Source organism: Aegilops tauschii, chromosome 6, assembly GCF_002575655.3.
Source record: "Aegilops tauschii subsp. strangulata cultivar AL8/78 chromosome 6, Aet v6.0, whole genome shotgun sequence".
Classification (NCBI taxonomy): Eukaryota; Viridiplantae; Streptophyta; class Magnoliopsida; order Poales; family Poaceae; genus Aegilops; species Aegilops tauschii.
The window spans coordinates 178,719,774-178,738,539 of record NC_053040.3 but is presented as its reverse complement, the minus strand read 5'-3'; positions in this window follow the sequence as shown (position 1 = coordinate 178,738,539).

The following is an 18,766-nucleotide window of genomic DNA, read 5'->3' as shown; positions in this document are numbered from 1 at the left end:
TTCTGGCCACTATTCTTGAAAGCATCCCGTGATGCCATTTAGTTAGTAGGCATTCTATTTCTGGGTTCTTGAACCCAAGATTCACTCTACTTAACTCGTGTAGCTAGTGTTTGCTAGTTCCCTTAAGATATTAGTAACCTTTGCATTAGTCCTCGAGGTCCGTGGTATTTCATTCTTCCAATACCATGAACCATCATGGCAGAAGTTCTTTTAACCAAAAGATCACAACCAGGGCGCTCTTGAGGAGTACTCCATTCATATTGTGACTCTGCCAGTCCTACCTTTCTGCATGGGTTATCTAGAAGAAACTTGTTGGACTTGGTTCGACATACTAATCTATGCATCCACAACTCAGAAAAACATATGTTCCTTTGAGTTGTCTCTCTTTAGTTATTTTCTGGCCCTCGTCTATCAATTGATAGTCAGGAGTAATTGTGCATTTGTGTTATCGATGCCTATTATTCTTGTGGTCTGTCAAGCCATTCTAATCCGGAATGACTAGGAGAAACAAACTCCAGTACCTCGTCCATCTCTGGGATTGGGTCAAAGTAGTTGTATTCCGCAGATCAAATGCCTAACCAGCTTTTGTTCTGTTCTACCTACGAGTATTACCCTCTTTATGTCAGGAATCTCATGAGGATTGCACCAACCCCCATGAATTCTTGTTGCAGTGATACTTCTGGCCATCGTTATTCATTCCTCGGTCTCCGTGTTATTGTAACCGGAATACTGACAAGTGAATCGTGGTGTGTGAAATCTATACTCCTAGCAATTCCGTTGCTTGGTAGTTAAAGGACAATAATTTCATCCTTAGCGTGTTGGTTATCGAATCACCATTCTGAGGTTGATCGTGCTACCTAGTCCTTATTTTTGGTGCACTCTTCAATCAATGAGTTAGGATTTTTGTCAAACCCTTGCTCAGTTGATCATATCGTCTTGCCCTGAAAAGCAAGATTGTTCTCGATCTTAATAACAAGTCGGTGGATCGTGATTTTCCAAATATCTTCTTGGAAGTACCACCAGGTTGTCCCTGACCGATATGTTGAGTTTGTGAACAAGTTGGTTTTCCAATAAACCACCCCTTCTCCAAGAATCTGTGTTGGATACCCCTGAGCTAGTTGGTCAAGCTAAACAACTACTTGGATAGTTGGAAGATAAAAGGTTGTCTAACTTAGTTCATTTCCAAAGGGATATCTTGTGTCTGTGTGTGTGTTGAAGAAAGATGATATCTTCATTGATTGATCCTCGTGATCAATTGTTGGATCTATTGTCTTACCCAAATCTTTGATTTGCGTATGGGCTATCATCAAATCAAGTCAGAACCAACGATATGCATAATGTTGTCTTACTCGTGGTTGATCCCTCGAGCATACACCATTACATCCTTTGGTATGACCAGTATTATCACCATGTTCACATAGTTATGGAATTACATTTATATGGAAACCTGGATGAATTGTTGTTAAGCCCATTGACAACATTCTCATCTTGTCCATGATTCATGTTGAACATCTAAGTTAGTGTTGGAAACTTTTGAAAGCATTTTCTTTGTGCTAGTTCATGAAGCCTATGTTTGGATGAAAGGAGTGACTTCCTCTAATTCATGTGCATTTGATGCAAGTTGCCGCCGTGAATTTGAGAAAGCATGTTTCTACCTCCTCTGGAATCGTCCCAAGTCAGTTATGCACGTGCGAAGTATTCCGTGGTCTGTTAGACTGATCATCTTCATTCCATATGAATTCTCTAGCACACCAAGCCACTGATTGATTTGTTCAAGGAGAAGGAGTTCCTTCATAAGAGCTAATCCGGACTTATGAAAGAACTTCGATATCCTCGTTGATGGTTCCCAACCAGAACTCGGTAGTGTTTTATTATAAGACTACCATATGATCATGCTTGTCTGGGACAACGTGCTCACATGTTTGTAGCAGAACCAGCTCATGTTTTGGAGCTTACTACCGTAATCCATCTCCCGAGAATCTTGCAACGTCTTCTCGTCGATTTGTGTTGCAAACCTTAATTTTCTTTCTAGACTTGACGAGTCTGGAATATTCTGACACCAACCAGATCTAAATCTCAGGCAGACATGATGGTTGGAACATTCCCAAGAACTACAATATTGGTCTCTCGTTAATCGGTAAAGTGGATGTCGTGGCCAACACACCCAGCCGGAAGACCTATTATTGTAGTATCTTGATTAAGGAAGTTGGCCACCTCCCCATAAGGATTTCGTAGGATTTACTTCCGTAGTTATTCCTTATGGATTCTTGTGCTCCTGAAGTCCGACCTTTTACTTGATGTTCTAGATACCAAACCATATCAATAAATGGGTTACGCTAGCACATCAAGGAGAACATTAGAAGTGGAGTGCTAAATGTCTCTCGGTCGATCATCCAGATTGCTTCTTTGGCAATGCTAAGGAAAAATCTGAGAAAGTGTTGTCCTCCTTTGCACCTGCATCCTCCATCACTAATCATCATGGTAGTATGATGTGTTGCCAGGATCCTCGACACGGATGTTGGTAAAACCTTGATGAATATGGAAATGCTCAAGTTCTTGAGAGCACGCACAAGCACTAGGTGTTATCATCGGCACTAACTGGAATTGCTCCCAGTTTCCTTCGGTTATGCTAAACCTTTCAAACAGTGGATTCACTCTCTACTGTTGAGCTTCTCCCCTGTTACTAAAATCATTCCAGCATTTGCATCATGTTCCCAGTTTGCACCGTCATTGTGCCATCCTACCTTGGATTACCCTTCCCAGTAATTACTGATAAGGACCATCTTCAAAAGTGGTCCCACCAGGGGTTCCGACCATTTCCGGTGATAAGCAAATCACCCCTTGTGTTGTCTTCAACAAGGTAGTCCACATCGTCCATCCTAGCCCGAGTGTGTCGTTCTCCCGAACTCCCTCGAACGATCGTTTGTGATTGCCTTAGGCTGGCATAAAGAGTTTCAATGATATTTATATCAAAAGTAATTCCTTTTGCCACTTAAGGGAATATTTCTACAAGTCACCTTCCCTAAGGTGCCTCTATGGAATCATGGCAATTATCTCCTCGCTACTTTGAAACCATGCACCATCTTATTCAGCGTGGAATTGTGCTTATCAACTTGAATCTTCGTTCATTGTTTCACTTCATCCCTCTCTCGATGTATGTGTTGAGTCTCAGCTCAAGAGATACTCAACATCTCATTCCGTGAGTTGATCGTGAGTTGCTCGATCTTTAAGGAGATCGATTTCTATAGAGTTTTCCCTTGTCGTCATCGTGTCGGATGAAGATCTCGAAAGCAAAGACGTCAACGTTAATTGAAGCAACGGATCAACATCTTCGCGAAGAGCAATTGGATCATGAAGATCGTGTTAGCTTTGTGTACCCTCTGTCTTCTTACCTCACGTCTTGAATCTCGGGACGAGATTCTTGTTTAGTGGGGGTGAGTTGTCACAGCCCCAGATCAGCCCTTGTTTGACTTTGCTTGTTCCTCATGTCATCATGTTTTTTTTCAAAGAAACTTGAAATGGGGATGTTGAAACCCTAGCACCAAATGCATTCAACTAGGTTCAAATAAACAATATTTTCAATGAACCCAAATGCCCTTTAGAAATGTTCATGATTTTTGATAAAGGTAAAAAACCTCTGCCAAAAATGATGCACCTATTTCTAGGCCATTCTGGATTTTTGAATTAAGTCTTATTGTATTTGACTTTTGGGCATTTAAATACTATAAATAATTTAAATGTTCAAATAATGTTGGAACTATTTTTGGGCCACTGAAATAATTCAGCAACTGTCCATGAATATTTTCAGGATTTTAGGAAATGCCTTGGTATTTTTCCTAAGCTCAAAACAGAGGCAAATAATTAGAAAACAAAAACAAATTAGAAAACAGAAGAGAGGGAGAGCTTACCTGGCCTCACCTGTGTAGCCACCAGAGGGGCCAGCCCACCACTGTAGCGGCCCAGCCCACCTCCTCCTCCCCTGTCGTCTTCCTCCCCCTGCCAGGAGGACGGCGCGTGCCCGACGCGCGCACGCATGCGCCCCAGCCACCTCCTGCTTCCTGCCGCTTCCCCCTCGTCGCCCTGGGCCTCCCTCGCGACGCCACGCAGCCCCGACCGCTCTCTCCTCTCTCTCACTTTCCCCTCAGGCCCTCTCTCCCGCAAAAACAGAGCGCCACCGAGCGAGCTCGCCGACGCCGATCGCCATACCCGCGGCCACCGCCACCACCTCGCCTCTCCGAGCTGTCCAAGAGCTCCGCCTCATCTGCTTCTTCCTCCTCGACGATCCTCCCGGCCTCGGACGCGCTGCTTCATCGCCACCGTCGCCGTTTCCGTCACCGGCCACCGAGGCTCCTCGTCGGTCGATTCGCCGCCGTCTCCGCCTCCCCGAGCCCGCTGAGGCCTTCCTTGAGATCACTGTGAGCCCCTGAACCGTTTCCCCCTACTCCCGTGCTCGATTTCGAGCTCTAGCTAGACTAGCCACCGTGCCCGAAGCTCGCCGCCGCATGAGCTCGTCGCCGCCGTGGCTCCGGCGACCAAATGGCCCCGCGCGTGCGTCCGTTGCACTCGCGACGTTCCGTAGAGCAACTCTAGCGCGATAGCCCGTTTGTTTGCAAGCCGCAGCGCTAACCCCGCACCCACCCGAACTCCGGCGGCCGCGAAAGAGCTCGCCGCCGTCGACTCCGGTCACCACAGGCCCAGCCACTACCACCATTCGACGCGCGCCTGCAAGAGCTTTCCAATGAGCCCAAGAACGGCCTCGTCCGTGCCCTGTGGGCGCTTTCCGAGCCGCGCCGCCGTCTCGAGCCTCGCCGGCGTCGAGTCACCGGCGGGTTTGACCTCGTTTGACCCGGTTTGACCCCAGTTTGACTCTCCCTGAGTCACTGACGTGTGGGCCCATGCTCCTAACTAAACTAGATTAGTATTAGTTTAGCGCTAATTAATCTGGATTAGTTAGGTTAGTCACTGACAGGCAGGTCCCACGGGTCAGGTTTGACCCTGGCCAGCCCGTTGACTCGCTGACGCAGTGATGACGTCAGGCTGACGCAGTAAAGCATTATCTGGATTTAAGTTTATTCAGAAAATTCCAGAAAATAGTATAAACTTCCAAAAATCATATAAAATCAACCGTAGCTCAGAATGAAATAATTTATATATGAAAAATTATCAGAAAAATGCAATCTATCCATTTGTATCATTTTCATGCATGTCAAACTAAGTTATACCTGCTGTATAGGTGAAAACATGATAATGACATTATAGATGCTAAATATGGAGTTTGCATATGAACCCTTAGCTCATATGGACCTCATTTAAACTGTTGCTAGCTGCATTAGTGTAAATCATAACATTCTTGACATGTCATAGTCATGCATCATAATTGTTGCATTGCATTGATTGTGTTCTTCCTTGTTTGCCGGTGGTTGTCCCCTCTCGATAAGCCGTGATTCCGACGATGAGTTCGATGACACCGATGAAGAACTATAATATCTTCAGAAGTGCCAGGCAAGCATAACCCCCTTGTTCATTCCGATACAATCCCACTCTCTCGCTCCTGCTCTCTTTTACTACATTAGGACAACAACGATTCAACCGTTACTTGTTGCGGTAGTTGAACCCCTTATCCTCTGCATGACCTGTCATTGCCACAGTAAATAGATGAAACCCACTAGCATGAGTAGGAGTTGTTTGAGCCCTGGTGTGCCTACTCATTCATGCTTGTTTGTCATGCCTGCTATTGCTTAGAGTTGTGTCAGGTCTGATTCATCGGGGATGAGTTGGAATGGTGATGAACATGTCCTACTGTGTGTGAGCTAAGTGTGTGAACACGATTTGGTAAAGGTAGCGGTGAGAGGCCATGTAGGAGTACATGGTGGGTTGTCTCATTGCAGCCGTCCTCAGGAACTGAGTTCTGTGTTTGTGATCCATGATACAGTTACTACCACGCATTAGGCCCGAAACCAATGGACCCTCTCGGCTTCTTAATCACCCTTGTCCTTTGTCCAGGAGTTGCAAGTAGTTTCTGGTGTTCGTAGTATGCTGGAGGCCGTGGGCAGCGCTGACCGGAGGGGTGGGCTGTGATGCGGTAGGCACGTGGCCGGGCATGCCGGGCGCCCGTTTGGTGTCCCGGAACCCCGCACACATCGTTCGGGGCCATAAGTGGAAACCTCGGCCGGACTCCCTGCGGATGGAACCTGAATAGGCGATAAACCTGGAATAGAGACTTGAGTGTTTAGGTAGGCTGTGGCCGACACCCTCGCTGGGCTTCCGCTTGAAGGTTGCCGAGTACATGTCGTGTAAACGGCGGTAAGTGGTGAGAGCGTGTGTGTCGAAGTACACCCCTGCAGGGTTAACATCATCTATTCGAATAGCCGTGTCCGCGGAAATGGACTTCTGGGTTGCCTATAACAGTTCATAGACAAGTGAAAGTGGATACTCTAAAATGCGCAAGATAAGCGTGAGTGCTATGGATGGCGTTCTCGTAGGGAGACGGGAGCGGATCCATAGTGGAGTATTGATATGGTGAATATGTGGACTCGTGTGCGCCACCTCAAAAGAGTTGCTTGCAGTCGTAGTTCAGGATAGCCACTGAGTCAAAGCTGGCTTGCTGCAGTTAAACTCCACCACCCCTTTGTTGATACCGATGCATATGTAGCTAGTTCTGATGTAAGTCTTGCTGGGTACATTTGTACTCACGTTTGCCTATTTTATGTTTTTGCAGAGAGACTTCAGTCTCGCTAGTAGTACCGCTTGGACTTCGACGTTTAGCTTGTTACCTCAGCTACGATCTTGTGCCCTCGGCAGGATCTGGTAGATAGTCGGGCTTCTCAGCCTTTTCATTTGTAGATGTCTGTACTCAGACATGTTAAGCTTCCGCATGTGTTTGACTTGTATGCTCTGAATGTTGGGTCATGAGACCCATGTTTGTAATATCTGGCTCCTCGGAGCCTAATGAATAAATACTCTGAGTCGTAGAGTCTTGTTGTGATGCCATGTTGTATTTGCACATATCGAGCATATTGTGTGTATGATTGAAATGCTTGGTATGTGTGGGATCCGACAATCTAGTTGTCTATCCTAGCAGCCTCTCTTATGGGGAAATGTAGTCTAGTGCCTCCTTGAGCCGTAGTAGTCCGCTACAGCCCGGTTCACCGGAGTCCTGCTAGCCCAGCACTACTGCTCTGGACACTTGACTGGCCGGCATGTGTTTCATATCGTTCCTGTGTCTGTCCCTTAGGGGAAATGTCACGCGGTGACATCCGGAGTCCTGCCTAGCCTGCTACAGCCCGGGTTCCCAGAGTCCTGTTAGCCCAGTGCTATAGCCCGGATTCACACGCTGCTGACCGACACGTTCGATGTTGATTCATGTATGCCTGTCCCCATACGTTAGTGCCGCTTTGGGTTCACGACTAGCCATGTCGGCCCGGGTTCTCTGTCATATGGATGCTAGCGACATTATCATATACGTGAGCCAAAAGGCGCAAACGGTCCCGGGCCATGGTAAGGCGACACCCGTGGGAATACCGTGCGTGAGGCTGCAAAGTGATATGAGGTGTTACAGGCTAGATCGGTGTGACTTAGAATCGGGGTCCCGACAGGAGAGCCCCTACTTTTGTACACTGATAGGAGCCCCCGGGCCTAGGCCACACATAAGCGCGACGAGTTGTTGGGCTAGGCTCAGAACGGTGCGCGGGCAGGTGGGGCGGATTTTACCGCAGTAACTTTTTCGGCCGCTGCGCTTCCCCACGACCCGCGTTGAACGCGCGATGTGGAGGGGCGTGCGTGACGTGGGGGTCATGCATGGGGCGGTTTCCGCATGGCGTGCGTGACGTGGGGGTCATGCGTGGGGCTGTTTCCGCATGCATGCGTCACATGATGGTAAAGAGGCGGCTCGCGCCTTCCCCATAAAAAGAGGGAGGCGTGGAGGCGCAGCTCATTTACTGGTTGGACTGGGGTCACAGTCTTCAAGGCGCCCACGCCCATGATCACGGGGCGAGGAAGGGTCGCCTCACCCGTCCTTTCGATCCTGCTCGCCCGCCACGCGTCCTCCATGCAAGTGGCAGGTGATGGAGGCGGGAAACCGGGCCATCACTGATTGGGGCAGCGGGTCGGTCCTGATTCCCTGCGCCTCCGATGGCTGGATTGGCTGAGTGGGGCGGCCGAGTCTCGACCCCGCCCCTTTATAAGGAGGGGAGGGAGGGCGTCATCCCACATTCCTTCAGTATCCATCATCCTCCACGTTCGCTCCTTTCTTCCACCTGCCATGGCGAGAGGAGGTGCTGGGCCTTCGACGGTGGCGGCGAGGGTCGCGGCTCGTCAGCGCGTCCCTCCTTCCCACGAGCCCGCGGCGGCGGAGCCGGCCACAAGAGGAAGGGGGAGGGGAAGTGGCTGAGGTCACCGTGGCGGTCGGGGGAGAGGGGGACGAGGTGGCGCGACGGCCGTGCCTCCGCCAGCGGTGCCTCCCGCGACGGAGGGTCTCGTCGGGGACTAGCCCCGCGAATTCTTCATCAGGCTGCGCCGGCCACCGCGTCGTCGTCTCCGTCTCCCCACTCCCTTCGCTCGGGAAATGGAGCTCGATCCGCCCTAGACCCTCAGATTGCACATGAGGGGTTGCGGGACCGGCGGCAGGCGGGTCGATGTCAACTTCCCCGCTCCTCATGTTATGTACCTCCGTCGCGGATGGAAGACATTTGCTCGCATCCATAGCCTGACGGTGGGGCTCGTCCTCTACTTCAAGTTAATGGAGGGCGGCCTGCTCTCCGTCAAGGTCTTCGGAGATCTTGGAACTCGCCTGAAGTGCTGCGTGGAGAGCTCCTCTGACGATGAATATTCCTCCTCAAGCGGGAGTGACGAGGAGGACAGCGACAACGACGACGAGGGAGTCGAGCGGCAGGATGCCGACTCCGACTTCGACTGACTGCTCCGCCCCTCCCTCGGCCACGCGCCCTGCCGAGGGCCTTCCTCGCCAAGCTCTCCATCGGGGCGCTCCCCGTCGTCTCCTTGGGCGGATGGCGTAGGAGGGCCGGAGAAGGCGGGTGGCGGCCGTCAAGTCGGAGTACGCGGGCACCGATGCCTTCATCGTGTATTGCCGGCCCGCTGCCTCGTCTTCCAGCTCCTTTCCCGGCACCAAGATGTTCTCTTGGTGCCTTCTCCTCCTCGTACCCTGCCTAGGCGCTCTTTTTGCCCTCCCGCCGCCTTATTCTACCTTCTGAGGAGAGGGACAAGAAAGGGATTACGGGCACCTTATCTCTTTTTAGTTTGTAAGCCCGCGGGCACTTGTTAATTTTAAGACTTGTAATCCCCTTGCTCACGTTTTTAATTCCGTATGAACTGTACCTGTATGGGATGTTTTTAATGAAAAAGGGTGTTTGCCGGGTTCTTTGTGCGTGAGTGAGGCCCATGCCAAGGATGATTCCTTGTTATTTGTAAAATAAACATTGTCGCCCGGCAACAGGCCTTGCCGTCTCCCCACTTCAGTGAACCATTCTCGCGCCCTTGGCGGAGGCAGGAGCGAAGTAGAGTTAGGCCCCTCGTTCATCTCCTCACCACCGCGACTACTACCAAATTCTGACCCAGGAGGTAGCTCTTGGGTACATGAAAGGGGGAGCACGGTGTTTTTAAGAACATGAACGAGGTTTCACATGTCCCAGTTCTATACGGAAACACATAACAGAGGGATGAAAGACTTATCTGAATCCGCAGCCCCCGACAACCTTGCCTTGCCGTGGTTGGATCCTTGTATCTTCAGCCTCCGGCAGTCTTGGCCTGCCGAGGCTGGAGCGCCGGTTTGTTCTCTTTTTCCCAAGCGTCCCAGCAGAAGCGTCTGCGTGCCCTGCGAACCAAAGAGAATAGAAAGACGCACACTTGACCTCTAGGCTAGGGGTTAGTCGCCGCTAAGCACTATCAACCCTAACCGAGGGAGAGACTTAACCTAGCATGCATGCTATAACTTAGGGCGCCAACGCTTCATTTATTTATGCTCAGGGTCTGCGCCTGGCTTTGTACAGAGGGTTACATGCCTCGCCGGCAAAGCTTGTAGAAAAGGTGACTTGCCGGGAGGCCCGACAAGCCGTGCCTTATGGGTAGAATTTGCGAAGATGTTAGATGTTCCAGGAGTTGCTCACTGGGACAACATCTTTGGTCTCCAGGCGGACTGCACTAGGCCTGGTGACTCGTATTACCCAACAAGGGCCTTCCCACTTCGGCGTAAACTTGTTGGAATTCTTGGCCGACTGAACGCGCCGAAGAACAAGGTCGCCTTCCTCAAAGCTTCGGGCATGAACCTTGCGGCTATGGTAGCGGCGCAAGGCTTACTGGTAGCGTGCTGCTCTGACAGCCGCTCGAAGACGATCTTCCTCAAGGAGCGTTGCGTCATCTTGTCGCAATTGCTCTTACTCAAGCTCGTCATAAGCGAGCACTCGAGGTGACCCGTATGTGAGTTCCATGGGGAGAACTGCCTCTGCCCCGTAAACCAGGGCAAAGGGTGTTTGGCCGGTGGCTCAATTTGGCGTCGTTCTGATCGACCAAAGAACCGCCGGCAACTCATCAATCTAGCGCCTTCCGCTCTTATGCAGCCTGTCAAAAGGCTTCGTTCTCAGGCCTCGCAACACTTCAGCATTTGCCCTCTCCGCCTGGCCATTGCTCCGGGGTTGTGCCACGGAAGCAAAACAAACCTTGCTGCCGAGGTCTTGGATGTATTGCATGAAGGTGTGACTTGTGAACTGTGTGCCATTGTCGGTGATGACTCTGTTTGGTACACCAAAACGGTAGACTAGCCCTTTGAAGAACTTGACGGCTGACGGTGCTGTAACCTTCCTCACTGCCTCCACCTCTGGCCACTTTGTGAACTTGTCGATTGCATACAAGTACTCAAAGCTCCCGACAGCGCGAGGGAAAGGGCCCAGTATGTCAAGCCCCCAGACCGAAAACAGCTAGGAGAGAGGGATTGTTTGAAGGGCTTGAGCTGGTTTATGAAGCTTCTTCGAATGGAACTGGCACGCTTCACAGCTGGTTACTAGTGCCATCGCATCCTGGAGGGCGGTGGGCCAGAAGAAGCCTTGCCGGCAAGGGCCCTCGACCCTATGTGGGAGCCACATATACCTCCATGTATCTCTGCCAATAGCTCCAGTCCTTCCTCCCGGGGGATGCACTTCAATTTCACACCGTTCTGTCTTTTCTGTACAGGACGTCATCGATGAACTGGTACAAGGCAGACCGACGGGCTACTTTTTCTGCTTCTTCCTGCTGCTCAGGAAGTTCCCCTGTCTGGAGGAAACGGACGGTATGCTGCGCCCATGTCGGAGCCTAGGGCTCGACGGCAAGGACCAAAGGCATCTCTTCCGCCATGGGGGCAGCCGTCTCTACGGCCAGGGCTTGGCGCCCTGCCGGAGCCAGCCGCCCCTCGGCAGGCTCAGAACCCACGGCAACACCCTTGCCGGCGGCCCCTGGGGGCTCGACGGGAAAGTACTTGCCGGGGCCTGATTTCCTCCGCTTGTTCTGCTCTGTTGATGGTTCGACGGATGGTTGAGTTAACCGAAGCAAAAAGGTACCTGGTTCCACAGGTAGCTTGAATGCAGCGCGCTTTGATAGGTAGTCAGCGATGTCGTTCTCCGCTCGAGGAACGTGCTCCGCTTGTATACCGTTGAAGCGCTGCTCCAGCTTCCTCACCTCATCTACGTAGGCCTCCATCAACGGACTCTGATAATCTTTGTTGACTTGTCTGACGACAAGCTGCGAATCACCCCTGACGATGAGCTTCTTCACCCCGAGGTCTACCACGATCCTGAGACCGGCAAGTAGCCCCTCGTACTCAGCAGTGTTGTTTGTGGACATCTCCCTGGGAAAGTGCATCTGGATCACATACTTCAGGTGCTCTCCGGTGGGTGCGACAAGAAGCACACCGGCACCGGCGCCTTGCAGCGAGAAAGCCCCATCAAAGTACATGATCCAGTCGCGGCTTGCTTCCTTGCCGGGGAGAGCGGTCTCCTGGATTTCTTCGTCGGGCGTTGAGGTCCATTCTGCAATGAACTCCGCCAAGACTCTACTCTGGATTGTCGAGGTACTTTCAAATTTCAACCAAAAGCTTGACAACTCCAAGGCCCACTACACAATCCTTCCGGCTGCATCTGGTTTGTGCAGTATCTGTTGCAACGGGAGGCGGGTGACGACAGTGATCTCGTGGGCTTGGAAGTAATGACGTAGCTTCCTCGAGGCCATAAGGAGGCCGAAGAGCAATTTCTGCACACCGGAGTACCTTGACCTAGCCCCTTGCAAGAGGGAGCTGATAAAGTAAACCGGGTGCTGCATCATCTTCTTCTTCTGCACCACTTCACTTGGCTGCGCGGGCCCTGCCCCGATGGCGTCAGACTCTGCCGGGGGCCTTGCCTCGTCGGCACCAGGCCCTGCCGGGGGAATTTCTGACGTGCCATCCGCCAGTCCTGCTGTTGCCACTGCCTCTTCGTCGACCTCCCTCTGCGCCACGAGCGCGCGCTGACCACTTGATTCGTCGCCGCCAGGTACAGCAGCAACGGCTCTTGCGGTTTAGGCGCCACCAGTATTGGTGTAGAAGAGAGGTACTTCTTCAGACCCCGCAGTGCTGCTTTGGCCTCCGGGGTCCACTCCATGGGGCCCGCCTTTTTCAAAATCTTGAAAAAGGGAAGGGCGCGCTCGGCAGACTTGGAGATGAATCGGCTCATGGCGGTAACGCAGCCAGTGAGCCGACGCACATCCTTGATCCGCTTGGGTGCCTCAATCTGCTCAATAGCCTTGATCTTGTCTGGGTTTGCCTCGATCCCGCACTGCGACACAAAGAACCCGAGAAGTTTGCCGTACGGAACGCCGAAGACACACTTCTTAGGGTTCAGCTTGAGGTTGATCTTGCGTAGGTTGGCAAACGTCTCTTCCAGGTCTTGTACAAGAGTTGCCTTGTCCTTGGTTTGACCACTATGTCATCCGTGTATGCTTCCATATTTCTATGTAGCTGGGGTTCAAAACCAATTTGGACCGCTCTTACAAACATTGAGCCAGCACTCTCCAACCCGAAAGGCATCCGTAAAAAGCAATACGTGCCACATGGGGTGATGAATGTTGTCTTCTCTTCGTCTTCTCTTGTCATGAAGATCTGGTGGTAGCCCGAGTAGGCGTCGAGGAATGATAACAGATCACACCCGGCCGTGGAGTCAACAATCTGGTCGATGCACGGCAACGGGAAGGGGTCCTTAGGACAAGCCTTATTGATATCTGTGTAGTCAATACACAACCTCCACTTCTCGTTCGCCTTGCGCACTACCACCGGATTGGCCAACCACGTCGGATGGAGCACCCCCCTCACCAAGCCTGCTGCTTCCAACTTCCTAATCTCTTCTGTGATAAACTCTTGCCTTTCCAGAGCCTGCTTCCTGACTTTCTGCTTGACGGGCCGCGCATGAGGACAGACTACTAGGTGGTGCTCAATCACCTCCCTGGGAACACCGGGGATGTCGGATGCTTGCCATGCAAACACATCAACATTCACCCGCAGGAAGGTGACAAGCGCGGCTTCCTATTTGCTGTCGAGGGTGGAGCTTATGGTGAAAGCCCCCCGTACCATCCTCCCTAACGGACACCTTCTTCGTCTGTGGTGGCGTAGCTCTGGATTTCTTGTTCTTGCCGGTGGAGCTGTCTGGCACGTCCTCGATGGTAGCACAACACTCCGAAGAGGTGCGCTTGCCGGAGTGGGTGCGAGAGGTCTTGCCGGGCTTCTTCTTCCCTCTCGGGGCTTCAGCGGCAGGAGCAAGTGCCTTGGCGGCAGCTGCTGCAACTGCTTCCTGGTAGAGTAGGTCGGCGCAGATCAGCGCATCCTTCTTGTCGCAGGGGACGGTGATGATGGTCATCAGCCCAGGCATCTTCAGCGTGTTGTAGGCGTAATGCGACGCCGCCATGAACTTGGCTAGTGCCGGGCGGCCGAGGATCCCGTTGTAGGGCAAGGGGATCTCGGCAACATCGAAAACGATCCTCTCCGTCCTGTAGTTCAACTCGCCTCCAAACGTCACAGGCAATGTGACCTTCCCCTTCGGCTGGCTTCTTCCCGGGTTGACCCCCTAAAAACGTGCCCGTTTCCTCGAGGTCTCCATCGGGAATCTGCAGCCTCTTGATCACAACGGGCGAGATTAAGTTCAGACCGGCCCCGCCGTCAACCAACATCTTGTTCACCTTGAGGTTGCGTATCATTGGTGAGACCAACAATGGCAAACACCCGACCGTAGTGGTGCGATCAGGGTGATCTTCAGCGTCAAAGATGATGGGCGTGATGGACCACTTCAGCGGCTTCTGAGCGTCGAACGATGGCTCCGCTGCTGTGATCTCACGCGCCCACTGCTTGAGCTGGCGGTGAGAAGTGTGCAGCGAGGCGCCACCATTGACGCAGACGGTCTACGTAGCCTTCTGAAACTCTTGCTCGCCGGACTCGTCGTCCTCGTCATGATCATCATCTTCTTGCTTCTTGTCACGGCCCCGTGTGGACCTCTCTTGCTGGTTATCCTTGCCGTGGTGGCCTCCTTGGCCGCCACGCTTCTTACCGGATCCTTCGGCACCGTCTTGACCCTTCTCCTTGTCCCGCCTATCATACTTGGCCTTTTGCTTTTCGGCCAGCTACTCGACCTGTCGGCAGTTCTGGAGGTCGTGGCCCTTGGTGCGATGGATCTTGCAATACTGCTTGTCGGAGCCCCCCAGCTTGTCGGCAGCCGCCAAGGCCCGGCAAGCGGCGCACCCGGCAATTTCCTTGCCGGGGTCGTCTACCTTGGCCTTCTTGGCGGCGCCGGTGCTGTCGGAACCCTCGACGGCAAGCACGGTCATGCCCTTGCGTTTCCTGTTGCGACGCCGGCCCTTCTTCACCGGAGCAGCGGTGTCTTCATCAGTAGAGTCAGTTTCCGCGCCGGCGTCCTCGCTGGGGTACTTCCTTCCCTCTTCAGCCCGGGCGCACCTATCGGCCAGAACATACAGTTCGGCCACATCCTTAACCTTGTTCATCGCCAGCTCTTCGTGCATCTTGCGGTTGCGCATGTTCTGATGGAACGCGCTAATCACGGTGGCGGGATGAACATCGGGGATGTTGTACTGCACCCGGCTGAACCTCTGGATGTACTTGCGCAGGGTTTCCCCTTCCTTCTGGTGAATGATATGCAAATCACTGGCCTGGCCATGAGCTTGGTGGCCTCTGGTGAAGGCACCAACGAACTCATGGCACAGATCTGATCAAGAAGAAATGGAATCCGCCGGCAAGTGCATCAACCAAGACATGACGTTGGGCTTCAGTGCCAACGGGAAGTAATTGGCAAGCACCTTGTCGTCGCGAGCTCCGGCAGCTTGCATCGCGATAGTGTAGATGCTGAGGAACTCTGACGGATGGGTCTTGTCGTTGTACTTCTCACCGACGTCGGGCTTGAACGTGCGGTGGGACGGCCACTGGAACTGCCGTAGCTCGCGGGTAAAGGCCGGGCAACCCACCTCGTAAGGTAGGCCGCCGGAGCCCCCCGGTGCTGGGTGGTCCATGGCAGGTCCCGCCCGCTTGTCCGACTGGTGCCGTGTATCGCGCCGGCGCTCGATAGTGGTTCGAGCATCTTCGCGGGCTCGTTCTCGAAGAACTTGGCGCTGGTCACGGTGGGTCCGTGGGTCGGACGACGCTAGGGAAATGTTATCACATGCGTCATCACGACGGATCGACACCGGCGGCAACTGGCGCGGGGGAGGAGAGTGTACTGTGGCTGCAGCTCCCCTGGTCCTCCCACCGCTGACATGTGGTGGCTCGACGGAGCGCCGGCCCGAGGGCCCCACCTGTCGCGGATCATCTTTATTGGCGACGGCGACGAGGCTCCAGATGGTGGCTCTCCACTCGTCGAGCTTCTCCGCAGCAAGAGGGAAGTCGAGGAGCAGCTACGCGCGCGCCAAAGCTTCTGCTGGCGTGGGTGGTGGCGACAGCTGCGCGGACCGTGGCGCGCTTCGACTTCTAACCACGTTAGAAGGAGCTCTATCACGGCCCAGCGGCTGCGTGCCATTTTGCCAGCACTTCAGCGGGCATGCTGGACTTCTTCATCGCGCTGACGATGCACATCGCTCTTCCCATGGCGGTGTCTAGGGTCACTGGCGTGGTGACACTGCTCGTCGCGCGCACCATGGGAAGAGCGCACTGTGGGCGCCGGGGTGGGCGTCTTGGAGGTCGCTGCGCCACCTGTAGGGGGCACAACGACGCCCTTGGAGGGCGCCGCGCTACCTGCGAGGGGCCCAGCCCCGTCTTTGGATCTGGCAACGTGCAGCTCGTCGTCTGGCGCACGAACGACGCCGCTCGCCAGGCTCTGACTGCCAGGGCGATGCTGGTGCTCGCGGGCCGCGGCTCGGGTTCTGTCCGCTACCGGCCCGCAGCTCGCCCACACTGGCGCGGGCCGCTCGGCTCCCGACGAGCCGATCGCCGTGATCGTCTTCTTCTTGGGAGCCATGGCGACGAAGAACTGCTAGGCTAAACTGCTAGACTAGATTCTCACAATTGCGCCCCCTACCTGGCGCGCCAAAGATGTCGGTGGGAACGACACCTATGGGATCACTGGAGTCCCTTCTACGGTCGGCGGGCGCGGGGTTGTGAGAAGAGCAGGTCCAAGAGCTAGCACAAGGATCGTTTACCCAGGTTCAGGCCGCAAGGATGCGTAAAACCCTAGTCCTGCTTTGGTGGATGTATTGAGTGTTCTTGAGCTTCTGAACTAGCTATGGTGGCTGCATAGTTCCAAAAAGCCGAATCCCTCTCCTGGTCGCCTCGGGCCTCCTTTTATAGGGAAAACGGGTTGCCACAGTGGCACACAGGAGGTGGAAAGGCCTACAGTGCGCGAGCTTATCGCACGTCATTACGGGACAAAGTGCATTAAATGCGCTACTTAGGTGTCCATTAGCTTTATCAGGGACAGGAACGAGGCCCGTCCCGTCCGTCGCCGCTCCTCCTTGCTTGGACACGCGCCCAGGCCAGCGATTCATGCAGTGCCATGTAGGCAGGCATGTCGGCGTTCTGGGAACGGGGGTCCCAAGACTTGCCTGCCTGCGGCCCACGGCGTGGCTATGCTGGCGGGCCTGTGCGGCCCATCTTCACCAACATGGCGTCCAAGACCCTCGCGAGGGGCCAAGCCTCGCGAGGCGGACGACGCAAGACCTCCTCATGAGCGACCTCTCCAGGCAGGCTCGCGAGGAGCGGAGATATCAAGGCGGGGCAAACCTCACGAGGCTCTTGTGACGTGAGCCATGACGACTGGCACCAGGCGGGCGCCAGGCGGGCGCCAGCGCGCACAGCGTCCTTGTTTCCTCTTTGCTGCTAAGGAGGCAGGCACAGGCGCGGAGTACCGAGGCATCAGGCAAAGGTTTCCATATCGGTGCAACGTGACCAAGACCAGCAGGACGGCAAGATGGAGGTCACCATGGAGCCCAAGACGGCGTCACCACCAGAGCCTTTTGCAGGCGAAATCCGCTTTTGTCAGGATAGCTTGTACTAGCTGTCCCCTTTCAAATTCGCCCGCCGTTGTTGGCTCCCTTCCCGCTCAATATTTGGGGAGAGGACTAGGGCCTATATAAGTAGAGCTAGCCACCACATTAGAGGTCAGGTCGATCCGATCGAGTTCTCATCCACAAGTCCATAGAGCACGAGAACACCTCAACCTCAGGAGGTTGTTCTTCCCCTTGTACTGTTCTTCATCAGCCCAAGAGGCAATCCACCACCACACACTGGAGTAGGGTATTACACAACAACGGTGGCCCGAACCAGTATAAATCTCGTGTCTTTCCGTGTTGTGAGTTCGTCGAGTTCGTCCGCGAGATCTTAGCGAGCTAGGGCGTAGATCGGTAGGAGGGAAAGAACTTCGCGCGCACCCCAGAGTTCGAACCTTAAGGGTTTTGCCGGAACCCCACATCTGACATTTGGCGCACCAGGTAGGGGTGCGCTGTAGCTTCTCTCCACCGGCCTACGCCCCGCGCCGCCGCACTTCGCCCCCATGGCGGGTGCCCCGCCATCCGCTCCTGTGGCCGGTGTTGACTACGGGCCCTGCGACGGGTGCGATGGCCACCCAAGTTCAGGCCAGAGATGCCGCCGCGCTACGACGGTGCGGCGGACCCGTTGCCGTTCCTACTAGCGTACGAGGAGGCCGTCCTCGAGGCCGTGGGCGATGACAAGGTCATGGCCAACTGGTTCCCCATGGCCCTCGCCGGCGAGCCACGCGCCTGGCTGCTCAACCTCCCTGGATCCACGGTGGCGTCCTGGGGGGAACTCCGGGACCTCTTCAGTGCTCGCTACGCAGTGCCGGCGCACCACGCAGTCGCAGCCTTGCTGGGCGGCTCTCAAGCACCGCCTTCAGATCGCCACGTAAAGCCGTTCCTCCGTCAGATTGGGGCCGCTTCCAAGCGCCCGGGGGCTCCGCCAGGTTGGGCTGCAGCAGAAGCCGACCTCACCTTCAGCTCAGAAGACCATCCCGACTCCACCATCGGCTCGGGCATGCTCCCAATGCTCTGCATGCCCACCATCTGCAACGTGGCTGTTACCAAGACCCTCATCGATGGCGGTGCCGACCTCAACTTGCTCTCCGTGGAGGCCTTCAGCCTTCTTCACGTGCCGCTCGAGCGGCTCAGTCTCAGCAAGCCCTTCTCAGGAGTTGGTGGTGGCGCCGCCCCCTCTCCGGGACAGATCCGTCTCCCAGTCACCTTCGGCATGCGCGACAACTACCGCACTGAGCTGGTCGACTTCGACATTGCCCGCATCGGCCTCCCG